General features: G+C 35.5%; 1 long non-coding RNA gene across 2 annotated transcripts in view; it reads left to right on the top strand.

Annotated features, from left to right (window-relative positions):
- LOC141543210 (uncharacterized) overlaps window positions 1-27812 on the top strand; it is a 129885-nt gene that overhangs the window by 44267 nt on the left and 57806 nt on the right. The window contains exon 1 of one of the 2 annotated variants that reach the window (XR_012482384.1): window positions 196-317. The exons of the other annotated variant lie outside the window; for it this stretch is intronic. This is a non-coding gene — a long non-coding RNA (uncharacterized LOC141543210). Of the gene's footprint in view, window positions 1-195; window positions 318-27812 lie in introns of those variants that run through there. 2 annotated transcript variants of the gene reach the window in all.

Genomic DNA, 27812 nt, shown 5'->3' with positions numbered 1-27812 from the left:
CACATTTGCTCATTCAGCAACACATGTATAGGCGTGAAGGCAGTAAATGGTGGGAGTAATCCAAGGCTGAGGCTTGGCAGGTTGAAATTGGTAATAAGATAAGGGAGTAAGGAACTTGAGAAAGAAAACAGTATAGAATTGAACTGGTTCACCAAGGGGTCAAGATAAGGAAGGGAGGAGAATATAGCCGATGAGGGGGTGGCCTGGGAAACAACTGAGTGATCAGGGGATTGGAAGTCATCATGAGAAGAAAGAACAGGATTTGGAGTTCCAAGGCAAAGTGTGAGGCTCAAAGACAACAGATGTGATCAAATAAGGTAATTTCAGAGTTCATGAACATGAAGTGATGTATTTGTGGATGATGGAAAGATTAAAGTTATGACTGTCTGTGTATGTAGCTGATGTAGAATAGAGGAGTGGGTCATGGAAAATGAGTAAACTGAGGAATTAAAAGTAGGATGTTTGCGAGTATATTAATATGTAGTACCTTTACTATGAGGACAAGAGTTGGAGAGGAGGACTGTGAATCAGGTATTGAATTCACTGAAGTAGAGTCTCCTGGGAGATCAATAGACAATAGCTAGCAGACATTTGATTGAGTGGTATTTATGGATTGAGTGAACTACAAAGGAAAAGAGGTTACAAGTGATAATACAAAAAACTTAACTTGGAAGTGGCAAAGGGAAGCAAGGAACATTTTTTTTTTTAGTTTTTATTGATTTTATTCTGATCTTAAGAAATAAAACAAGTGTTTCCATAACATAATAGAATTGGGAGAAAAAGATGACTGCAAATCTATTATGCACAGCTTGCTATTCCTTTTAAATATATAATAAAGTTTACATGTACTTTCTTTTTTTCCCCTTCTTTCTTCCCTCTCCTATACTTCCTAGTGTTGCTACCATTAAACACAAATATGTGTATATATGTATGTGCATATATGCATTTACATGTACATATATGCACATATACATATAAACCATTCTGTACATACTTTTACAATTTTCAACATTCATTTTCATAAGATTTTGAGTTCCAAATTTTTTTTCCTTCCCTCTCCCCCTCCCTAAGACACCAAGCAATCTGATATAGTTTATACATGTTCAGTCATTTTAAATGTATTTCCATATTTGTCATATTGTGAAAGAAAAATCAGAACAAAAGGAAAAAACCATGAGAAAGAAAAAAACATAGTGAAAATAGTATGCTTCAATCCACATTCAGTCTCCATAGTTCTTTCTTTGCATTCAGATGGCATTTTCCATTCCAAGTCCATTGAAATTATCTTGGATCATATGCATACTACTTCTAAAATATTTATAGCAGCAAGGAATATTTTAACTCCTTCACCTTGACCATTGAGCCTTGGGAATGAGTGGAAATATAACCAGTGCTGGAAAGAGTAGCCAGAAAGGCTGTACCATTAGAAGGACTTGAGTGTGCAAGGTCACCAGTTTCACTTTCTCCCCCAGGACCATTTAGGTCCAGATATAGATCAGGACAACAAGACATGGGCCTCTCTGATGTCATGGTCATCTTTCAGAATGAAGGATAAACAGAAATGACAATCATTAGAAGGGAGCCAGGTCTTAATGAGAACCCGAAGACAGAAAGACCAGGAAAGGAAAAGATTTAAGGTGAAAGCAAGTTACCCATAGAGCAGGCATTCCAAAGAGCTCAGTGAAAGGGTAGGGGACAGGTAGAGGTACAGGAGAGAGGTAAAGGGCAATGGGGATAAAGGTCTGGGTGGTAAGAACATGGATGGAGAACAGAATGTTAATGACAACTAGAGTTTTTAAATCACTAGAATGGGGAGAGAAGAACTAGGTAGAAGGTTAGTCATTAAGAAATGAGTTCAGGTTGGTTATCATCGTCAGTAGAGGTTTGGCCTTAGAGTAGAGTGCTCTCAGGATTTTAGGCAACTGAAATAAGGGAAAGCAATGGAATATTTTCCTCTTCATCCTGCAGGGAGGTCAGACCAGGATAGGAGATCAGTGGAGGGAGCATAACAGAATGGCATTTCTATCCTTCCCAGGAAGACAGACCAGAATATATATAAAGGGAACATGGTGGAATGGAATTTCTCTCTGTGTCCCTTACAAAAAAGTAAGATGCCTTACGAGCAGAAAGAAGATGTAATGAGAATGGAATAAACATATGCCTGTAAGACTATCATAGGATGGAATCATACTTGGTTCTCAGTCTCAAAGAATTTACAATCTCATTTAAGAGAAGAGGAATATGCATTAGAAAAGATAAATCATGGTACTAGGCAGTGAATTTCTTTCTTTTTAAAAAAATATATTTTATTTTTCCCCAATTACATGTTGTTGTTTTTAAATTTACTTTTTTATTTTTATTTTTTATTTTTTTATTTTTTTCTGAGGCTGGGGTTAAGTGACTTTCCCAGCTTCACATAGCTAGGAAGTGTTAAGTGTCTGAGACCAGATTTGAACTCAGGTCCTCCTGAACTCAAGGCTGGTGCTCTATCCACTGCGCCACCTAAGGTGCCCCCCCTTTTTTTTTTCTTTTTTTTTAAGTCTTGGGTTCCCATGTGCAAAGATGCTTGTAGCAGCTCTTTTTCTAGTGTCAAAGAACTAGAAATTGAGTGGCTGCCCATCACTTGCGAATTGGCTGAATAAGATATGACATACAAATGTTATGGGATATTATTATTCTATGAGAAAAAAGAAATCAGAAAAGCCTGGAAAAACTTACATGAATTGATGCTAAGCAAAGTAAATATAACTAAGAGAACATTGTACACAGCAGCAAGATTATGTGATGATGAACTGTGATAGACTTGTCTCTTTTCAGAAATGAGGTGATCTGAGGTAATTCCAAAAAACTTGTAATGGAGTCATCCACAGCCAGAGAGATAACTATGGAAACTGAATCAAAGCACAGTATGTTCACCTTTTCTTAGTGATATTGTTGTTTGCTTGATTTTTTTCTTTCCTGTGTTTTTTTCTTTTGATTTGATTTTTTTTTTTGCTCAGTATGATGAATATGGGAATATATTTAGAAGTATCGCAAACTTTTAACCTACAGTGGATTGCTTGCTGTCTAGATGGGGAGGGAGGGAGGGAGGAAGAAAAATTTGGAACATAAGGTTTTGCAAAGGTGAATGCTAGAGAATATTTAGAAAAAATAAAAAGCTGCTATAAAATATATAAAGTTTTGAGTTCCAAGTTCTATCCTCTTTCCTTTTTTTTCCTATCCCCTTTACTGAGATACGCAATCAAAAATAAGTTATATATGTGCAATAATAAAACATTTCTTTATTACTCATTATGTACAAGAAGATTGAAATAAAAAAATTAAAGAAAGTGAAAAATAGCATGCTTCAGTCTGTATTAGAACAATTTCAGTTCTTTCTCTAAAAGTGGGTAATATGCTTCCTTATTAGTCTTCTGGGACTGTCTTGGATCATTGTATTGCTGAGAATAGCTAAGTCATTCACAATTTTTCATTTATATAATATTGCTGTTACTATATATAATATTCTCCTGATTCTATTCACTTCACTTTGCATCAGTTCATGTAAATCTTTCCAGGTTTTTCTGAAATGATCCTACTTGAAATAGTACAATATTATTTCATTATTATCATATACCACAATGTGCTGAGTCATTCCATGATTGATGGTCATTCCTTTGATTTCAAATTCTTAGCCACCACAAAAAAGCTTCTATAAATATTTTCATACAAACAGGTTATTTTCCTTTATTAAACACACACACACACACACACACACACACACACACACACACACACACACACATATACACCCCTTATTGTATGTGTGTTATAAACCCAGCAGTGGTATTGCTAGATTGAAGGCTATGCAATTTTATAGCCTTTTGAGATTAGTTCCAAATTTAGGCAGTGAATTTCTAATGCATAAAATAGATAAATGGGAGATTTTTCTATCAGCAGCTCTATAAAACATCATGCCTCCCTCAGCATAAATTGATTGGCTGATATTTCATCATCATCCAGACTGATTTAGTTTTAGAATACTTAATACCTCAGTTCTCTCAGTTGCCTCTTTCCTCTGATTAGAAACCTGGAGGGCAGCGCAATAAACTATTCCTAATGCCTTCCTTTCAATCAGACATTAAACATTTATTATTCCTTTCTTTATAATGGGCTCAGAATTTTTCAGGTAACTCCATTTTCCATCAACAGCTCTGCTTGAATTCTATTCTGTGTAACATCATTTCCTGATACCATCCCATTCACTCTTTTTCAGCTTCCTTACTAATGTTGTTTTTCTCCCCTTCTCCCATTATATTGTAAGCAACTTGAGGGCCATCTTTCTTTTTCTATTTGTATTCCCAGCACTTAGCACAGTGCCTGGCACATAGTAGGCACTTGATAAATGTTTATTGAATTGAGAGATCAATTTTGCTTCAATTTTTAGCCTTCTTCACCTTGTTTCAAGGTCTTCTTCCTATCCCAGATTTAGGCTCTCCTCCATTATTGTTCTGGGTGTCAGATACACAGATAGAAAGACAGCAGGGAGGGGGGTAGGGAAGGAAGACATTATGCTCACTAGCTGACCAGAATAATTTTTCCCTAACATCCACAATCCTGGATATGCTCCACTCCTGTTTGACTCCAAAGGTTGCTGATGACTTAAAAAGCATGCTCTCATTCTCTCTAAAAATCTTTCTGTCACTCTGTTGTATTGGGCTTTTGTCAGTGCTCTAAATTCATTATTTATACCAAGAAGAAACCTAATCAAACATCAACAAAGAACTAGGCTTCATTTCAAACTTCAGATGAAGTAGCCCCTGACAGATAAACTTTCAAGCTTCCACTGGAGTATAGATTCACAATCAAGCTTGTTCTCTCCTCTCAACAGATCAGTCATATTATTATATAAACAAGGTAACAATTCCCTTTATTTGCACTGTGCCTCCCTCCACTAAAATCTTCCTTTGATGCATTGACTTAGTGTGAGGCAAGCCCAAGTTATTGAAGGCTGTCTGGGAAAGTGCAAGTTGTGACTGGTCCTGTCAACCAAACTTGGAAAGACTTCAAGTACAGATCTGGTGACAGACTGCATGTCTGTTACCTGGGGACTAGTCTAGCTAAGTTTGGGGAAGCTCATTGGCAAAATGTTGGGCTGTTATGTTATTATCTTTTGGCCACATAGGCCTGACTCAAGACAGTCCATTGGATAGTTTAAGGTATAATGAGGATGAAACTGAGGCTCAAAGGAAAGATGGTTCAATGCTTCCTTCTCCTCCTAAGTACCAAAGGCCGGGTTCGTTTAGCAAATGAATTCGCTACTCAATGCTGTGTTAAAACAAAATTTATATTGATAGTAAAGGGATAGGCAGGCAATTGGCCTCCAAGGAGAAAGGCCAAACTGCCTGAAAGGGGACGGCACAGCAAAGTCGGAGGGCACAAGGAAAGAAAAGCCTAGTGCAAGGAATAGAATTTTGGAGATTCATTTTATACACAATCAGGGTCATAAAACAAAGTTTACATTTGAAAAGGACTATATTTGTATATCAAAAAGGTTATGGAGAGATTTGTAAATAAGACAAGAATTTCTCTTAAGGATATAAAATTCTGTTAACCATTTGTGTCTCAGGTTATCTCCTTTAACCTCTTCTAAGACAGGAATTTCCTGTTAATCATTTGAGTCTGTGGCTATCTCTTTTAACCTCATCAGGTTCAATAAGGGAATGAAATAGTTCATCAAAAACCAAATTAGCAATTATCAAATTATCAAAAATGAAATAGATGATAAGAGTAAAACTCTGTTTGATCTGAGTCAGCCCTATAAAATTATGTAAAATCACCAACAAAATGTCTCCTTTGATCTACAAACCCAAATGGTTTTGCATCCTCTGGAGTAAGATAAGCTTTCTTGGAGGAAGTCATGATACCCCTCCTCTCCACCCCAAGATTTCACATCCACTAACCAGACTTCCCTTAGACTCATGCATAAAATGGGTCTTCAGAAAATGACCCTTTGCAGATCACTTCTCTCTTGATAATGATATGCCTTCCAAGAGAATCCCTCTTGGTGTCTCTTTAACAATAAAGCTTTTTACCATAGCCTTTGGGTTTAGTGAAGTTCCTTCTCCCAAACTCAGACCTTGGACAGCTGATCCTCACCCATTCCTGCCTAATCTCTTCTTCGGTACCCTCAACCCTCATCATTATCATCAATAAGAAGAATTAAAGCAGTAATTAGAAGCTATTTTGCCCAACTGTATGCCAATAAATCTGGCAATCTAATTGAAATGTATGAATATTTACATAAACATAAATTGCCCAGATTAACAGGAGAGAAAGAAAATTATAAACCAAATTCCTTAATGAGTATTGATGCAAAAATCTTAAATAAAATATTAGCAAAGGTATTACAGTAGTTTATCACCAGGATAATACACTATGACCAAATGGAATTTATATTAGGAATGCTGGGCGGGTTCAATGTCAGGAAAACTATCAGCATAATTGGTCATATCAATAATATAACTAACAGAAATCATATGATTATCTCAATAGGTGAAAAAAGCATTTGATAAAATATAGCATCCATTCCTAATAATAATAATAAAAAAAACTAGAGAGCATAGGAATAAATGAAGTTTTTTTTTTTTGAAGTGATAAGTGTAGCATCTATCTAAAACCATCACCAACCATTATATGTAATGGAGATAAGTTAGAAGTATTCTCAAAAGAGATCAGGAGTGAAATAAGAATGCCCATTATAACCACTGTTATTCAATACTAAAAATGTTAGCTTAAGAAAATAGAAATTGAAGACATTAGGTAGACAATGAGGAAACCAAACTATTACTCTTTGCAGATGATATGAGGGTATATTTAAAGAATCCTACATAATCAACTAAAAACCTACTTGAAACAACTAGAGACATCAGCAAAATCACAGGATATAAAATAAAACCACACAAATCATTAGCATTTCTATATATTACCATCAAAGTCTAACAGCAAGAGATAGAAAGAGAAATCTTATTTAAAATAACCATGAACAATATAAAATATTTGGGATTCTACCTGCCTAGACAAACACAGGAACTATACATATATAATTACAAAACATTTTTCACTCAAAGCCAGATATAAATAATTGGGAAAATGTCCATTGTTCATTGAGCTAATTTAAAAAAAATAACAGTTCTACGTACTTTCATACCTACAAATTACAAAAATATTATTTTATAGAGCTAGAAAAAATAATAACAAAAATCATCTGGAAGAACAAAAGATCAAGAATATCAAGGAAATTAAAAGAAAACAAGAAGACAAAGGAGAGTGATCTAGCAGTACCAAATCTAAAACTATATTATAAAGCAGCAGTTATCAAAACCATTTGATACTAGCTAAGAAATGGATTGGTGGATCAGTGGACTAGGCTAGGTACACAAACAAAACAACAGTAATCTACTGTTTGACAAACCCATAGACTCCAGCTTCTGAGATAAGAACTCATTATGTAACAAAAATTGCTGGGAAGTTCAATCTCTTCAGTCATTCAACACTTACTTGAACTACTTGAAGTAAGAACCACCAAAAAATTTAATAATAGCATTCTGGAGTGAAAAAATCCTGGTGTATATAGACTTTCCAACCAATCTGATCAACCTCAGAATAACTGAATGCATTCAATAGACTCAAAATCTCCCAGAGTTGGAAACCAGCCAAGGAACCCTGCTGCCACAGAATAAGAACGCAGTTGTTAGAATGTAAATAAGTAGTAATGTAATGTAATGTAAATAAGTTCAATATTGGAAATGAAATGAAACTCCCATAGGTCATTTAACAAATCTAACAAAAGGAGATCTATTAAGCCATATCAGGGAAGAATCTTCAATAAGTAGATGGTAGATGGTGCAATAGATCAAGCACTGAACCTGGAGTCAGGAACACCTGAGTTTGAACCCTTCCTCATGTGACTCAAGGTAAATGGCAACCTCTGTAATGCTGGAGAAACTGAGGCAAGATAGAGATTAGAGAGTATTTAATAATTTATTTAAAAGGGAGAGATTTATTGGGACCAAATGGATCCATGGTTTGGTCCCAGGGCTGAATGAGACTATCATCTCCAAGAATTCAGCAAACAATGTGAGTTCTCAATGACATATATACCCATGTCTCAGACTCAGGGGGTAGACTGAGGCAGGGGCAGAGTCAGGGTGCTGAGAACCGGGAATGGGACTCTCACAGGTTGGGGTGAGCCACAGAGAGGGGGAGACATAATAGGGGGAGGAACCCCAGAGATAGGGAGAGGCATCTTGATAAGACAGTATCTGATATTCTAATAGCGTGGGATGGGGAGAGGCATTCTGACATTCTAAAACATAAGATCTTTTATCCTTATGAAATATTCTGATAAAGAGGGAGGGGAGGTTTTGCAGGATTGAGCAGACAATTATAAACTGAAGCAGAACAAGGCAGGAGTGTGTCAGGATAATTAGGGAAACTGAGTCAGGACAATAAAGGAGATCTATAGCATAACACCTTCATCTGCCTCAATTTCCCCATTTGTAAAGTGGAGATGATAATAGCATCTACCTCCCAGGATTATTATAAGAATAAAATGAGATGTTTGTAAAGCATATTGTAAACTTTAAGGTGCCATATGAATGCTAATTATTATAATTACTAGTAGTATATCCATCAAGGACACTGCAATTTGATTCATTCGAACAAACCTTTTCTGGTTCTAAATTGCTGGCTGTGGTCTACCAGACAATTCTCAGAGAAAGACTGGAGTTCCTTGTGGCTATTTTGTATTCAAGCAACCAGAAAGAAAAGTCAACAGATTGAATCTTTAGTCACCTGAATCAATCAAATCTCAAGGGAGATTTCAATACTTGAGTGTACACACCCACATGATATATAAATACACATACACATTTATATATATATAAATACACGTACACATTTATATATATATGTATATGTTTAATAACATGTAAAAATTTAATAATTGTTTTAAAAAATTAATTCTAAATTCTCTTCCTCTCTCTCTTTCCCCTTCAATGAGAAGGGAATTAATTTTATCTAGGTTAGACATGTGTAGTCATGCAAGACATATTTCCATATTATTTATGTTGTGGGTGGGGGGCACAGACTAAAAAAACAAGAAAAATAATGGATTTGTGTGTGTATATGTGTGTGTGTATACACACATGTGTATTTTTTGTTTTTAAAGAATGTTTTAATCTACATTCAAACTCCTTCAGTTCTTTCTTTGGCAGTAAATAACATTTTTCATCCTGAGTTACTAAGAACAGCTAAGTCATTCATAGCTGATTTTTGTACAGTATTGCTGTTACTGTATATACAATGTTATCCTGATTCTGCTCACTTTACTTTGCAACAGTTCATGTAAGTCTTTTCAGGTTTTCTGAAAGCATCCCGCTCATCTTTTCTTACAGCACAATAGAATTCTATCACAATCATATACCATAACTTGTTCAGCCATTTCCCAATTGATGGGCATATCCTCAGTTTCCAATTCTTTGCCATCAAAAAAAAAATAAAAAAGCTGCTATAAATGCTATACCTAGGTCCTCCTTGCCTCCCCCCCCCTTTTTTTTTTTTTTATATTGTTGCTATATAGACCTAGTAACATATTGCTGGGTTCAAAGAGTTTGCACAGTTTTATATATGATTCCACTTTTAAGACTATAAATCCTCTAAGTTGACCCTATGCTTGCATTTACTAAGGGCTTACAAAACACTTCTATTGTCTCATCCCTAATGGGAAGAAATTAATTTCTAGGTTTCTATTCTGACAGTGATTCTAAATTTAAAACAAAACAAAAAAACAGATGTGTTCTTATAGTTCTCCAATTTGGAATAATGGTTAGCATTAGGTTTATAAGAGAGAAAACAAAAAGTCTTCCTCACTGCTGATTACTTCCTTAAGATGGGAGAGCATTAACAGAACAAACTGAAATGCTTTAGAACAATAACAATCTTTTCTGTGGCTATAGAGTGAAGTGGGCCTTTCTCGGCCCAGTTCCAATTCTGAATCTTTGAATGTAGTCAAGTCATTTTGAGTTTTGGGCAATTTGATCTTAGAGGAGTCTCTACCAGGGCCTTTTTATCCTAAAATGTCACTGTTTATTTATTTATTTTTTTTATTGGTTCTTACTTCAAACCTGACATGCCTTTTTTCAATTTTTTAGATCTCTTTTTTTCTCTTCTGGATATGTCTTTGTTACCTTTATTTACCACTTGGGGTTGAGATGCGTCATTGAGCACGGATATGGGAATATGGGTGAAAATATGGGTGCAACATGAGGGAACCAAGTTAGATTGTCACTAGGTTATTTATATTTTTCTTAGGGTCCCAGTTTTCCTAGCAAAGTCTAGTTGCCATAGCAATGAAGGAAGTGGGTCATCAAATTGATGAAGTCCTGGGTAAGCTGGATGGGCATTAGTAAAAAAAAAGCCAGAAACACTGATAGAATTATAATTCTCTTGAGGGGAACTTGTAATATTCTTCTCTAAAATATAATCTTCTCTGGGAACAGGTTTCTTGGGGAGCTTCTGGAGGCACCCTTTGTTTCAATTCAGTTCAATAATCACCTCAAATGCAGCCAGGAGCTAAAAGTTCACATCCTTTATTGTCTCCTTCAAAATAGCCAGGTTAGTTTTCTTAGAGGCCTATCTCTCTCCTTGGTTCTGAGAGCTTGCTGTCTCATCCAGCTTCTGCCTCTAGCTCCCTCTGAATACAAAACCTCCAGCCAGCACAAAGATGGAAAATGGAATCAATCTGACTCCACCTCTGAGAGGGGGATTGTGGGCTTGTGGGAGCAAATCCTTATATATTCTCTCTTAAAGGTGTGAACTCTAATAAGTACTAAATATATAATCATTGTCTCTATCAATTCCAGTGACTTAGCACCTTGTTTCAAGTTCTGGCCCGTAACTGGAACGGATGGGATTATCTCAGCCTTAACTGTGCTTTCCTTCTTTCGAAGCCATTAGTTTCTAAGTAGCCTTTAATTCAAGTAGACTTTTAATTACAGTCTCACCGTAAGTGGAAGTCTGTAGTAACTCTACCTTACTATATCCATTCAGAAAACAGAGCTATGATGTCAATTTGAGATTATATTTTCCCCATAAAAGATTTGTTTATACTGTAGATCTTTGCTAACTCTTTTTTAGGGTGTTAAGTCCCTTTTAGGTTCAACCTGCCAGTCAATGGAGTACTCCCACCTCATTTTGTCTTCCATTTAATGGCATCTTCTTCCTAATTAATTGTGAGTTCCATTAGGGAACTTGTCTTTCCCCTTATTAATTGCTAAAACCCCTTTTCCTTGTTATTGTTACAAATTTAGCCCACTCTTAGCAGTGTAATTAAATATTTGTGCCTTGATTTGGTGGTCTATGCCTACAAATTTTTGGGGATGACTAATGGCAGCAGCCCATAATCCCAATATACTTTTGGGGTCTCATCCCATACTCTATTATTTTGGTGACTAATCCCATTATTCTGGTGACCTGATATAGAAAGAATCTGACTGTACCCCATAACATCAACAAAGCTATGCAGAAAAAAGGGATTTATTGAAATTATCCAAGTTGATAGAATGAATAACAACAAAGTCAGAGTCAAGTGTATTTACATTTTAATATGTATATGCATGGGATTATATGTATGTGTTGGTAAAAGGACTGCAGTTACATACATTATGTATATCAGTACCACACCTGTTCTATATTTTGATTAGTACAGGCTTTATGGAGCAGGTCACTTATCTTCAAACAAAGAGAAGATAAACTTAAAATGTAAAAATTGCACATTAACATGGCTGTAGGAATTTATTTTGTCAGACCATATAGACCTGTATTAAGGGATTTGGTTTTATTATTATTATTGTTATTCAATTTTTTTTTTCCTGAGGCTGGGGTGAAGTGACTTGCCCAGGGTCTGAGACCAGATTTGAACTCTGGTCCTCCTGAATTCAGGGCTGGTGCTCTATCCACTTCGCCACCTAGCTGCCCTATTGTTATTCAATTTACTCAGTGGAGGAAAGAATGAAAGGAAGGAAAGATTAATTTAAAAAATATTTGTAACTTGAAAACTAAAAATAAATGAATTAGGCTTTAAAGATTCAAACTCTAAGGTCCAAGAAGGCAATTCATTCCATCTGAAGGGAAAGAAAGATTTGCCTAAAGTAAAAGTAAGCTAGTTGGGTGCTCAATCCCTGTTGTAAGTGAATACCCTGTTATAAGACTCCCCAAAGTTTTCTTATAGTTTCCTCAGAACCAATAATAGTAATTCATGGCACTGATTTGAGGAAGTATTTTGAAGAAAATAGCTTCAAAGATTCAGTACAAGGAAGCAGCATTATCCCCATGCTAAGTTAGATCATCATTATTTTCTGCATGAGCTCTTACAATAGCTTTCTAATTGGTCTCTTTGTCTAATCTCTCCTCACTCCAATGCATTCTCTGCAAACTACTAAAATGTTTTTCTGAAAGTAGAAGATTGATCATATCTCCTATTCAATAAAGTCCAGAGGCTCCCTAATACTTCCAGATCAAATGTAAAATTTTCTCATGGCATTTAAAGCCCTTTCTGCTCTTTTTTTCTTATTACTAGTCTTCTTTCTAGTCTTTTTTTCTTATTACTCTTCTCAAAGCATTCTATAGAGAAGTAAGCAATGACCTGTTTGCTGTTCCTCATCCTTCATCTCTATGATCACTGACTGTCTCCCATGCTTAGAATTCTTTTCCTCACTTCTATATCTAAAAATAGTTTTCCTGCAAGAGTCAGTTCAAATGTCATCTTCTTCAGGGAACCTTCTTATGACCCTACCTCTAATCCCAGACATTAGAATCTTCCCTTTTATTTACTCTGTATGCATCTTGCATTTACCTGTTTTTATTTATGTCTATATTTATGTTATCTCCTTTTCTTAGAATGTAATCTCCTTCAGAGAGGATTTTCAAAGTCATTTAAATGTTCTCAGAGTTTAATAAAAACATGGCCTATAATTCCCAATTGATTTATTGATCTGTTAAAAATGTCTTTCAAATAAATTCACCTACCATTTTTAAAACATCTGCTCTGTTCCTGGCATTGGTACTGTAATGCAAAGACAAAAAAAATGAAAGGTTTTACCTAGAAAAAAGAATAACTTTACAAAATTTTATTTTACAATATAATTTACTTTATAAAATAATTTTCCAGAAAAGTATCTTTAATCAATTTTATGCCTTGTTTGCAAAAGAAACATTTTAAAAAACATAACAAAACAAAAATCTTTAACTAATACACATGATATAATCAGATCATTTTGAAAGCACTTTGAAAACATTCCTCTTAGTAGGAAGCCTTGTTTCTAATTCTTGGTCTGATCAGAATTGAATAATCACAACTGATGGGGGGACCCTGAAACTGTCATGACTTTGGGGTAAATGCTTGAGAAACTTTCCTGGGACAGGCCTACTTGAGGAATCAAGATAAAGTGGTTTCATTCTGTTATCTAGGTGGGACTAGCTGAGTCCAGGATCACTCCTTCTTAGCCTGTGGAGATCCAAGGGAGATTTCTTTTTCTATTTTCTATTTCTAAGATTGGCTCAGGACCACTCCCAGTAAATGGTCCCATTGTACTGGAAATCTAGGCCTGGGACCAGTAACCTCATTCAATTGAAACTTCAATCTCAGATCTCTTTAAAAGAGCAATTTTGGGACTCATTTCTTTGCAGAGGACCAAAAGCAGGACTTGCCATGCCAAGGAACCTCTCTCTCTTTCTCCTTGACATAGCTGCCTGTCAGGACCCCCTGACCACTGAGAAGACATTCTCTTTTCAGCATTAATCCCTCTTTATCTCTCTCACCTACTTCTCTGTTGGGACCTGGCAGAAAATCCAAAGCAGCTTGCTGTGCTGCAATGACCCTGCCCACTGAGAAGGCATTCTCTCTTCTCAGTGTCAGCCTCCATTTCCCTAATAGGTCTTGACAAAGGGCCAAAGCAGGAACATGCCAGGCCAAAGGACTTCTCCTTGGCATAGCTGCTTGCGAGGACCCTCTGCCTGCTGAGAAAACACCCTTTTCTCAGCGTTAACACATCTTTATCTTTCTGCCAGGATTTCTCTACACCCCTTATTTATCTTTCTGCCAGGACTCCTCTGCTAGACCTTTACTTTTCTGTCCGGACTTTGCCACTGAGGAAGTCAGCCTCCTAGCAAAGGCTGACTTCTCAGTACCAATAAACTTCTTTTTGCCAATCTAACTTTTTGGGTTCATAAATTCTTTTACCAAGGACCTGGGCATGGGGTTTCCACAACTCTCTCTCTGCACTGAACCTCATCTTTTGATTCCCTAATTAGGAATAGAGGGGATCCAAACTTCATCACAACTACTTAAAAGCTTTTTTGAACTCTTGTGTCTATCATCATTGGGTTTTTGTTTTTGTTTTGTTGTTGCTATTTTTGATGAAGTTTCTATGTTATCATCCTCTTCCAAATATCATAGTAATTTCTTTTTAAAAAAAATTTATATTGGAGATTTCTTTAGCAGGAATTTAGCCCTGCCCTTAATGAGTTTACATTCTATAAAGCTAATGCTAGCTTAGAGTTTAATAGCTGGCCACATTATTTGAACACCAAATGTACAGTTGACAAAAAAATTATTTTATGGAAAACTCAAACTGGGCAAGGGCTCACAAGGTGATCAGAAAAGCTATACAAGAATACTCTCCAGGTCTGTCTTAAGAACTTCAGAATTGATTGTATAACATGGGAGACACTGGCACAAGATCACCTAGAATGGTGTACTCTCATCAGAGAAAATACTGGGCTCTATGAGCAAAACAGAATGAATTAGCTCAGAAGAAACTCAAGATGCACAAAGTTAGAGAATCTACCCCAAATATTCATAAAGATTATTTATGTCTGACCTTTGACACAACATTCTGAGCTCATATTGGTCTGATCAGCCACAGTTGGACATCCTGTAGGTTGACTCTAATATAGGGATGTCATTTTGGTTCTGTTTGAGAATGAAGGACATTAACCAACCAAACAACTTTAAAGCTTGCAAAACACTCTAAATTCTAATTTGATCCAACATACCAAGCAAAGTAAAATAGTTAATGTTATCTCCATTTTACAGACCATAATGAAATCAGAACTAAAAGGGATTAAATGATTTTCCCAGGATTTTTGGTAATGATTTTACAGTAACTGAGGAAGAATTTGAAGCCAGGTCTCCTGGAGTCTAAGTCCCAAGCTCTTCATTAAACCAAAAGCCTCCCTTTTACTGGAGGTTGAGTACAATGGAAACAGATAGGTTCCAAAGATATGCAAAGGAAAAACTGAGAGAAAGTGGCTAACTATGAAGAGAAACATGTTGGGACTTCAAACTTCAAATATTTGAAGGACTATATTATATAGAAGAAGAATTGGATTTGTTCTGTTTGTTCTAAAGGGAAAAACGAGGAACCTTGGAATTGCAGAGAGGTAGATTCAGGCTCCATATAAGGAAACATGTTCTAATCTTTAGAACTATTTCAGAAGGTAATAGACCCCCCACCACCACTTCAAAGAAGATCTTCAAGCAGAAAATGAATCATCTCTCATTAGAGGTTCTCTAGAAATGATTTCTGATCAAACTTGTATTGAACTAGATGGCTCTTATAGATATTCTGTCATAATAAAATGAAAAGCAAACCTCCTGGTGTAAGCCACATGAAACCTACTTACCTAAGATATCAAAGAATGGACGTGAAAGATCACCAAAAGAAAACCTCATTTATCAGCAGGGAAATGGGGAGAAAGAGTGTCAGAGACTCCATCACTATCTTTTGTTGTTGTTGTTGTTGTTGTTTTTATTTTCAAATATTTTATTCACTTTCAAATACATATGAAAACAATTTTTAACATTCATTTTTGAATTTTTTGAGTTCAAAATTCCCATTTTCCTTTCTCTTCTCCCTCAATGAGAAGGCAAGGAATTTTATATAGCTCATATTAATCATGCTATTTTTTTAAAAAGACCAAAATAAGATAAAGTTTTTAAAAAGTAGGTTTCCATCTGCATTGAGACTTCATCAGTTCTTTTTCTGGAGGTAGATGGCATTTTTTGCCATAAATCCTTGGGAATTGGTTTGAATTATTGTATTGCTGAAAAAAGCTAAATTGTTTATAATTGATCATTGTGCAGCATTACTGTTGTTGTAACAGTGTTCTCTTGATTCTGCTCACTTCATTTTGCATCAGTTAATGTAAGTCTTTCCAAGTCTTTCTGAGAGTATTTTGGTTATCATTTCTTATATTACAATAATATTGTATTGTTAAGGACCACGTTTAAGTGCAAAACCCAGAAAGCCTAAATAGGTTTAAAGGGGATTGTACAATTAAGGATCAGGTTGGTTCTCCAAAGCCTCCACAGCTTATGTGCTTTTTTTTTTGGTAAATACTTATATATGTCCATGTTGTCTCTCTATTGGAATGTAACTTTCTTAAAGTCAAGAAATTTTTTCCCCTGCCTAACATAGTGTCTAGCACATAGCAAATACTTTTTTTTTTTTTTTTTTTTTTTTTGAGGCTAGGGTTAAGTTTCTTGCCAGGGTCACACACAGCTAGGAAATGTTAACATAGTAAGTACTTAAAAAATATTTGTTGATTTGACTGATCAGATTTAGAGTTTGTAAGACCTGAGTTTGAATCTTGTCCAAGGCACATGGACAAGGCACATATGTTGTCTTAGCTTCCTCATTCATAAAGTGGTGTTAGTAAAATTGCTGAGTTCACCAAATTGTTGTAAGGATCTGATGATAAGAAGTTTATAAAGTACTCTGTGAAAATCTTGGAGAAATTTAAATGAACTGATGCTGAGTGAAGCAAGCAGAATCAGAAAAACATTGTATACAGCAACAGTAAGATTGAATGATGATCAGCTATGGTAGACTTAGCCCTTTTTAGCAATTAATGATCCAAGAAAATTCCAATAAATTTTTGGATAGAAAATGTCATCCGTATCCAGAGAGAGAACACTATGGAGTTTGAGTGTAGATCAAAACATGCTATTTTCACCTTCTTTTCTTTTGTTTTTTCTTTCTCATGGCAAAATTTTCTTTTTCAAGATGATTCATATGAAAATACATTAAAAATGAATGTATATTGTATAACTTATATCAGATACCTTCCTACTATGGGGAGGGGAAGGTAAGGAAGGTAAGAAAGAGGAAAAAAACTTGAAACTCAAAAATCTTAAAAAAAAAAAAAAAAAAAAAAAAGAATGTTGAAGACCATTTTTACCAGTTTTTGGAAAAATAATATACTATTAAAATTTTTTTAAAAAGTAAAAAGAAAAAAAAAAAGAAAGTGCTCTGTGGACCTTAAAATGCCAAATACATGTTGTTAGGGAGACAAAAACCATCTTTTAGAGCCAATGGTAAACAATGGCATCATTTTTCTCTGACCTCCCTTGCCAGAATGTAGTTGAGACTAGCAATATGACTAGTAGCAAGTAGGCTTTGAATTCTTGAAAGCAAAACACAATGTAAGTTGTTTGTGAAGACCCTGAGCAAGTCTAAACATGAATAGTTCTAGGTATACATATGCCAGAAGCTCAACATGCTTAAATCTCTTGCTTATTCATCAAAGCCTAATTATTAGAGAAACCCATGAGCCCAGATCATGGATATAATTTACAAAATCACTCAGCAGAAACCAAAGGATGTCTGTAAGGGAGAAGGAGAATGAGGAATTCATCATTCAGTACAATGCATGGATTTTGTAGGTGGTATTGGTGAATATAAGTGAGGGGGACCAGTACAAAAAAATCTAGCCACTTTGACTTGGATAATTAAAATGATTAAAAACAAACAAACAAACAAAACACTATCAAAAAACCAAGGAATGGTTTAGAAAAAAGCAAAATAAATACTAGATAAGATTTTGATTTGGAAGGGAATTTGGGAGCTAATGTATTATATCTCAACTCATTTTGTAGATGATGAATCTGGAGCTAAGAAAAGGGAAGTGACCTGAAGTTGAAGAGGGGGTCATCAGGAAAGGCCTTATATAAAAGGTTGGATTTGACCTGAGGTTTGAGATAAGTCAGGGAAATCAGGAGTTAGGAATTAGGAAGAAACAATCTAGGCATGGGAGACAGCCAGTGAAAAGGGCTGGAGTTTGGTAATAATACAGGTCACATGTCAGGAATAACAGGGAGACCAAAGTAACTAGACTGTGTCACCTGTTCTGAGAGGAGTAACATATAAGAAGAATGAAAAGATAGCAAAGACCAGTTTTTAAAGAATTTTAGTGATAGACTTGGCTCTCCTCAGCAATCAGTGATCCAAGATAATTTCAATAAGCCTTAGATGGAAAATGCTATCTGCATCCAGAGCAAGAATAGAGTATGGAGAATGAATATAGTTCCATTTTGTCATGAAAGTAACATGGAGCCACTGAATTTTATTGAGGAAGGGAATGACATGATTATATCTGCATAGAATTATATATTTAGAGCTGGAAAGGATTTTGCCTTATTTTTAAATAGGTAAACTGAGACCCAAAGGAGTGATTTCCCTCAGATCACATGGTTTATAAGTAGAAGAGTTAGGATTTTAACCCAGAGCTTTGATTTCAAATCCAGCACTCTTTCCACTATATCAAAGAATGCAGCATGGGAAGAGAGCATAGAAACCAAGAATAAAAAGTTACAGAAGAAGAAATCTGGGAACTTCTAGCTTCACAGAGACATCGAAATAACACCAGCCTTTGTCTCCCATGTCACTGAGTGCTCTTTTTTACGCTCTGTACCCTGGCATATTGGGATGAGGGGAAAATGCTAACCTTTTTATTTCCCTTTTGTTCCCTTTTAAAAAACTCTGGACCTAAGGATAGGATGTAGGACTCTGGAGAAGCCTGCATGATAAAAACATATTCCTGGAGTATATTTATTCTGGTTCAATTAGCTTGAGTCAGTTCAATTAGTCCTTCATCTGGTTTATTTAATGTAACTACCAGTTACATGGTCAGATTCACCTTCAAGAAAAAATGAAAGATTTGTCCTTTCTCAAGTGACCCATCACCAAAAGGAAAGTTCAGATATAAATCAATCATGTGTCCTTTCCTTTGGGCTCAAAATGAGAAATAAACAAAAACATGAGAATATTCAGGTACAAAGCCATCACCTCAATATTTGGCTCTGGGTGTCTCACACAGGGTATGGATTAGAGTGTTTAAAAATATATTTCTGTTTAGCTATTTCCTGTTAGAGAATACAGTGTATTGTTAAAAGTTTAAAATCGTGGGTTTTTCGTGTCTAAGGGAAAATATTGTGTTGACAGCTTCTTTGCGTGCTTAACACAGCAGTGCTGTTTATTTGGGCTAAAGCACACAAGAGATTCATGGTCCTCAAGTCATTGTAGCCTAGCAACAAGACTACACTTTATCACTGAGTTCCAACACCACATGTATCCATTTTTGGGGATTTCCAGATCACATTTTTGTCCTCTCGCCATCACAGTACTCCTGAACTTTGAGTCATAGAAAGACGGAAGACTAATTCTTGAATCCCTAAAGAAGCTCTCCTCTTAATAATTAATATTGATTTAAAAATATTAGTTCTATTATGTATTTTTGGAGGATGATGAAGTATTTGGTTGACAAAAGAATTATTATATTTATATCTCTGATACCCACAGTATTTGACAAAAAGTATCTGTTCATATGGATAACTGTTTAGATCAGGGGGGTTTAACTTAGGATTCATAGACATCTAAGGAGCTAGTGGATAGATATCAGGGGGATATGAATCATTAACCATTTTAACATTTTAACAACTATTTCAATATAACTGGTTGTCTTTGTAATCACAGGTAATATACTTTATATAGGTAGGAAACAATTCTAGGTATTATTAAACTACAGGGGACTATGGCTTAAAACTTAAGAAGCATTAGATATAGTTGTAATTAAGAATCCTTTAAATTGAAACAAATTCATTTGTTTTCACAGTATAACAGGTGCAATCTTGCCAGAGAGAGGGTAACTGACCCTAATAAGTCTGAACCACAACTTTGCAGTGGTAGAGGGGGAAGATCAATCAGAGAAAGGGGCACCATAGCCAGAGGATCCAGAAAGAGTACAGAGTACTATGGTTGTTATAGGAAAAAGCATCCTCCTCCCAAGAAGGACCCCCCTTGTTGATACCCAAAAGAAAACTCTATTCACCTTACTTACTTATATACCTTCTTCTCATCTAGATTACAGGAAAGGCTTTTTCTACCAAGAGATTTCAGCCTCATTATGACCACACAATTAACATATAGTAAGGAGACATACAGCAAAATCTCTATCAAGGAAGAAAGAGATGCAATTTGTTGCAAATAGCTTCACTCTAGAAATAGATTTATTGTAAGGTAAGACAAATTCTAAAAAGCCATATAAGAATCTAAAAGAATATAAAGATTTATAAGTAGTGACTAAAGTAATATCAGATGCATAGCAAAAAATAAATTAAATAAAATAAATTAAGCTCCTTGAAATCTTGGGGCAGGGAGAGGGGTTAAGGGATACAGGTAGAGAAACTATCAGAGATGTGCTAGGGCAAGGAAGGGAGGCCAGTCAGGCTTTATTTATTAGGGCAGTGGGCTGTAGTTCATAGAATTTATATTGGAAAGTACCTTAATAACTGAGTCCAACCATTTTATTTCATAAAAGAAAGAAATAAGTTACTAACCCAAAGAAACCAAGAATAGGATTTGAGGTATCAGTTTCCAGATAGCCTGAGTGGATAGAGTCCTGGACCTGAAGTCAGGAAGATCTGAGTTCCCAGATATTATTAGCAATATGACCCTGAGCAAGTCGTCTAACCCTGTTTGCCTCAGTTTCATGTGTAAAATGAGTTGAAGAAGAAAATGGCAAACCACTCCAGTCAGACCACAACTGAAAATAACTGAATAATCACAAGTCCGAACTCTATATTTAATAACTTAGCTACTAGTAATAATAACAAGCATTTATTTATTTGTTTGTTTATTTATTTATTTATTTTATTATAGCTTTTTATTGACAGAACATATGCATGTGTAATTTTTCAACATTGACCCTTGCAAACACTTCTATTCCAACTTTTCCCTTTCTTCCCTCCATCCCCTCCCTTAGATGACAGGCAGTCTCATACATATAACAAGCATTTATAAAGCACTTAAGAGTTGCCTTTCCTGCCACCAGTCCCTCTTTGGTCTCTCTGAGTATTCATGATTTCCTCATTCTTGAAGTAATTGAAGATTATTTGACAGGGACAGCTCCTTTTTTTCTTACTTTACACTTATTCCCAAGTTCTAAGGTTCAGATTTCCTTGCACAAGATATTCCATCTCCTGTTAGTATCATTGCCCTGGACTGTCTCCAATGTCTAGGGTGGCAGTAATGTGAGTGGCAAAGACACAGCTGAAAAAAATTTTGAGGACACACAAGAGACCAAGATTTGGTACCTGACTGGATATGTGAAGTTATAGATGAAAAGATTTTAAGAGATAGAAGAGGCCAAGATTTGGTACCTGATTGGATATATGGCATTAAGAGTGAGGAATCAAAGATAATGATGAAGTTATGAACCTGGGTGACAAGGAGGATGGTGGTATCTTTGATGGTAGAGAAATTTGGCAGGGAGGTGAGAAAAGATAATGAGTTCTTTTTTGAATGTGTTGAGTTTGAATTTCCTATGGAGCATCCAGTTGGAATTATTCAGTGGCAATTGGTAAGGAGGACCCGAGCTCTGGAGAGAGACAAGGGTGTGCTTATCTGAGATTTGTCTGCACAGATATAGTAATTGAACCCACAGGAAATGATAAGGTCACCAAAACAGAGGATGGAGAGAGAATAAGAGAAAAGGGCCAGGACAGAATTTTGAGCTATATTTGAAAGTGTAACAGCAATGATGAGTCAGCAAAGGAGATGGAGAAGAAGCAATCAGACAGGTGGGAGGAGAACCAAGAGTAAATAGTGGTTAGAAGGTAAAATCAAAAAGCTTTCCAAAGCTCAATCAGTGAATTACCTCACACAGCAATCCTGGCCCAAGATATTTCTAATTTAGCCTAGATGTCAATCACAGATTATATCTTAGTGTCTGAACTAGAAATGGGTCTGCTGAAGCATTAATGTTGCTATCAGAGATTCTTCAGTTTTTATAGGTGGGAGAGAATAGAAGATTACCAGGAACATGAAGTATAGAAAGTGTTAATTAGCCCAATCATAGCTGCCTAACATCAATTTTTGTTGATACTGGCAAATTGACACCATAAGTAACCTAGAAAAGACTTATCTGTTTTACCTTCAGTTCACCAGTTTTCTGTTCACTTGCTTTTATATGCTACCTTTTGATGAATATAGTCTGTTATATTTGTTCTTAAGCTTTGAATTACACTTGAATGTGAGTGAATTGCAGTCTGTGAATCCTCCGCTAACTGTCTGCAGTTAATCACCCAGAGTTGATGCCAGATTTGTTTGGATGGAGGGGTGAAATGAGAGTAAAGCGAGGAGCTGAAGACTTGAATAGGTATAGGGAGATTAGAACACTAATTGGAGAAAGGGGGATAAAAAGTAGACAAAGGGCATAGTGAAAATAACTTAAGTAGTTGATATCAAAATTTCTCATTTTTTGATAGGTGGGAGAGAACTATAGAGTTCTCTCCATAAAAGGCATTATGAAGATGAAGTATAGAAAGGAAACTCTGCTAGTGAGGGTACAGAAAGAGAAGCCCAGGGATACTGATATTAGGAATCCTTTCATTTCTGACACTGAAACAGCTTAGAGAAGGGGAGATGGCTTAGAAGATAATTAGAAGGATGCAGTTCTTGCTAATCCTCTTGATACCTATTTTATCTTTTCCCATCTCTTTTGTGTTTTTTTGTTTTCACCTTAGATCACAAATACCAAACATTTGTATGAAGTCTAGAACACTCCTCAGTATAGCCCAAATCAGATCAAAATATAATTGGGAAATATTCAACAAAATAAATAAAAACACAGCAAAACATAGATGATGTTAACATATGGTTTTCTAGTTCAATATATTGCCTGCAGGGATCCTTATAAATGATTTAGTGGTCCTTGTTTCTATTCACTGCCTTGGACCACAGGTATTTTGACAGCGTAGCCTAGCACATAAAAGCCCCCATCAGCACACACATTGTACAGAAATTCAGGTACGTGCTCATAGACACACCAGCAAAGACACTCAAGAGCATACCCCAGCCATATTATTCTATGAAGCAAGATCCTACCTATCTCATCTCTTCCTAATCCAATAGGATGGAGGCCTACAAAAAATGATATTTTGAGAACTGATCATAAACTCCAGTGGGAAACTTCTATTTCTCCCTGGCACTCAACCTTATGCATCAAAGAAGACTGGGCTGGGTATATATATATATATATATATATATATATATATATATATATATATATATATATATATATATATATATACTTTAATATATAAACTTTAATAAATTGTCAGTGTCACATGATATATATACCAGTGCTGCATTGAATGGCTTGTGACAATTGCTTTTACGAACTAACATGGGTGACTTTATTACAAACTAGATTCATTCCCAAAGAACTATTTAGTTGAGATATCACTATACACTACATAGGAAGTTTGAATTATAGCTATCATTAACATCTAGCCAGCTTATCTTTACATCAGCTGCTATTGTTGGTTAGTTTCATCCTGTAGTTAGTAATTTGGCATTCCAAGGCATTTAAATTTAAATTTCAGTTCAGCTATGGGTTAGGCCAAATCTGATTGATTCCCTCATTTTTTTTAATCCTTACCCACTCCTAATAAAAGGATTGAGAGGCAGCATGTACAATGAAAATATTGCCAGATTTGGAATCAGAAGACTTATGTTCAAATATTTGTCTTCTTCCTTACTATCTGTGTGATATTGAATAAGTCATTTAAACTGCATGGATTCAGTTTCTGCATCTGTAAAAATGAGGGGGCTTTGCCTGTCATCAAGGGGAGGGAGTAGAGGGAGGAAGGGGATAATTTGGAAAAATGAATACAAGGGATCATATTATTTAAAAAATTACTCATGCATATATACTGTGAAAAAAATTATAAATTAAAAAAAATGAGGGGGCTGACTAAATGGTCTTTAAGGCTTCTTTCAGCTCTAAGTCTATGGTGCTATAAGGAGGTTAGTTTAAGCACCAATACAATGCAATTGGTTATATTATACTTCAATATTTTAAACAAACTATTGTTGAATCTCAAAAATTGCTTCACCTGATGGTGATGATAATCCATTCTGAACTGAGCTAGGTTCATCTTCAGATGAAGAGTCCATGCTCAGAGGCTTTTGATGGCTCCACACACAAAGGTTTTTGAACGTGGTGAGACCTGATAGGCTATTTGTTTTGCTGGCATAACCTTCAAGAACCAAGGGTCACTGCCATGCCATTATAAAGCACTAAAGCAGAACTTCAGTGGAAGAATGTAATAATATCACCTCTTAAATTATAGGCACTTAGAAGTTATGAAACATAATCTCTAAGGTTCTTTTTGGCTTTAACATTTTGTAACCTATATTTATTCACCATGCTTTCTATAATAACTGTCACAAGGCTATGTACAACAGCCACATTTTTTTTTTTTGTGGTAGTGGTAATGATGATGACATAAACATTGTAGATAAAATTAGAATCGTGGCTAGCATCAGCCAGTTAATCTTAGCTATAGCAACATTTGTTGGCTATTTCTGACATTGTTGAGGAAGTCAGCAGTTCTATATTTGGCTGGCTAATGGTAATATTATCTGGTTAACACTTGGGATGGATCATTTCAGATCATAGCTAGTCATTTTGGTTAATGTTGAGATTAGTTTGCTAAACATATGATTAGGATGTGATAGTGAGAACAGAGTGAAAGGAACAAATAAAAAGCTATTTCATACAAAATAGAAGGTTCGAACCATGAATTAGCTTTAGTAAGCAAGAATCTTAAGATAAATTAAAACAAGTGAAGTTTTTGAATAAGTGATATCTAAGATCTGGTCTAGCTCTAAAATTCTATTATTCTTTGTCCAAGGCAGGGAAACATATTAGTATCTCCTGTACACTTAGGTTGGCTCTTGCCCATGTTTATGTTAGGTTCATATTTCATAGAACATGGTGTGATCTTTGGGCTTTTTTAAGGAGAATTCTAGGACAAAAATTTTAGGATTATTCATCATTTGTTACAAAATAGATCATAATCTGCATTAAATTCCCCAAAGTAATATCAGTAGAAAGCCAAATATAGTTTAAAAACTCCCATAACTTTATTTTTTACCATCTAAGAAAAGTTTTTCTTGAGCTGTCGTAAACTGATTATCAGACAGAAATAACCTAGCTCCTTTATTTTCTTTAACATGTAAATCATACTTAAGGGACATTACCTTAGCTAAAACATCACAACAGTATTCTATTCAGTCTATACAATCCATATTCAATCAGGCCTTTCAATCTTGAAGCCAAAATATTAGACATAAACTGACAACCAAGAAGAAAAAAAATTTATGGCCAAATTACACTCTAAATGATTCCAAGTAAGGGACAAACTGAAAATGTTGGTGTTTGGTCTAGTTTTATTTACCATTGGCTTGAAAAAAAGAGAAATCATACGCAATTACTATTCTCTGGCCCTAAGTTGCTGCCCAAACAACTCGGCCATGTGTGACAGGCTGGACCTCAGATGAAACACAGACACAAACATCATGTGGTCAATGTAACTGAGAAGCCCCTGAGCATAATATTAAAAGATTAATGATTGAGCATTTGTTATGTCAATACACATCACAGAGGTAGATATGAGGGAAACAGGCCAGGGGTGAATCTGTGGTTGAGTTTCATATTTAAACTCTATCAGGATGGTTGATACTTTTTTCCTCTTTCCTTCCTTCCTTCCTTCCTTCCTTCCTTCCTTCCTTCCTTCCTTCCTTCCTTCCTTCCTTCCTTCCTCCCTTCCTTCCTTCCTTCCTTCCTTCCTTTCTTCCTTCCTTCCTTCCTTCCTTCCTTCCTTCCTTTCTTTCTTTCTTCCTTTCTTCCTTTCTTCCTTTCTTTCTTCCTTTCTTTCTTTCTTTCTTTCTTTCTTTCTTTCTTTCTTTCTTTCTTTCTTTCTTTCTTTCTTTCTTTCTTTCTTTCTTTCTTTCTTTCTTTCTTTCTTTCTTTCTTTCTTTCTTTCTTTCTTTCTTTCTTTCTTTCTTTCTTTCTTTCTTTCTTTCTTTCTTTCTTTCTCTCTTTCTCTCTCTCTTTCTCTCTCTCTTTCTTTCTACTTTTTTCTTTTTTTTTCCTTTCTTTTCTCCAGATAGAACCAAAACCGCTGATTGCTCATCTAATATTATTATGGAAACAAAATCATGAAGCACTATAGATTTTATTTTCCACAAACCAGATGGAATTATGATTTCCTTGGAAACTGGGCTGAGCATGTCCACACTAATTGCCAATTGCATTTGGGTGGTCAGATTTGTCTGAACTCCAGGTGACTCTTGTCTTTTTCTTCTCTGAAAGCCCGTCCCTACTGCTTGCTCATCTCTGACTTTTAGACTGACCTTTTTTTCTTCTGGCAAGCCCAATAGAGGCGGAGGAAGTCACTGAGGGCAATTGAAATTGGGCCATCTGCAAACTCTCTCCACTCAGACAACAGACTCAATATTTCCCTACTTTCCCCACTTTTTCCTACATTACCCAGAATTTTTTGCAGTTAAGTTACTACACTTTCCCACCATTTAATTATAACTGCATCAGCATAGTGTAATTGTGGATAGAGAGACATAAAGAGAGGAAATACAGGGTTGCTGTCTCACCCATAACACATACTTATTAGTTATGTGACCTGAGGCTAACCACTGAACTTCTCGATCATCTGAACAACTCTCTAAGACAGGCTCTTCACCTTTTGTTGTAACCTATACTCCATGGCAGTCTGGTGAAGTTTACCAATCCTTCTCAGAATAGTGATTTTAAATACACAAAATATAATAAAAGGAATTACAAAAGAAACCAATTATGCTGAAATACCCTTATCTTAATTTTAATTTTTAAAAATTTTTATTCATTTTAAACTTAAATACAAAATGAAAAAACAAAGAATTATTTCCATGTACACAGCAGAACATGAGATTCAATATAAAACAATAAATTTTCATTTTACAAAAACCTATGTAGTAAATCCTACCCATTATTTTCAAAGTAACCCAGCTTCTCTGTGCTTCTTTCTAGTTTTTCTTTTGTCCTCTGCTCTGTTTTTTATTTTATTATTTTTTTTCAGTTATCTTAATTCTAAAACACAAAATCACTAACCCTAGGTTACTAACTCCTGCTCTAAGACTATAAATTGCAGAGAAGGTGCTGACTTACACTGATATGGGGAATTTCCTTATCTGGGAGTTTCCTCTACCAGTGAAATGTTAGTTTTTTTAAACACCCCACATTACTGAACTTCCCACTGTAGTATGTTTGGTGAGCTGTCTGCTTGAGCCACAGAGAGGAGGAAGTTGAGGTTTTGAAATCTCTAGCTCAGAGTGGGTCTATACTAGCAATCTGATAGCTTATTGTATTTGGTGAAAACCCCTCAGTATTTTGCATCATTCTAGTGGATTTTGTTATGTGGTATGCAAGATTGAACAAGGAGAAGGGTAGTCCCAGGGAAAATTGTGAAAGGTGGAACATGATATTCCTGTTTAGGTATGTTTGGGCAGAAGCTTCAAAGAAGTTAATTTTGGCATAATGGCGAGAGGAAGTCTGTGACAGTAGAGTTGTCCCAAAAGCAAATGGGT

This window comes from Sminthopsis crassicaudata, chromosome 1, assembly GCF_048593235.1.
Source record: "Sminthopsis crassicaudata isolate SCR6 chromosome 1, ASM4859323v1, whole genome shotgun sequence".
NCBI lineage: Eukaryota > Metazoa > Chordata > Mammalia > Dasyuromorphia > Dasyuridae > Sminthopsis > Sminthopsis crassicaudata.
Note: the sequence above shows the minus strand (reverse complement) of the source record. Positions and strands in the feature narration are given on the sequence as shown.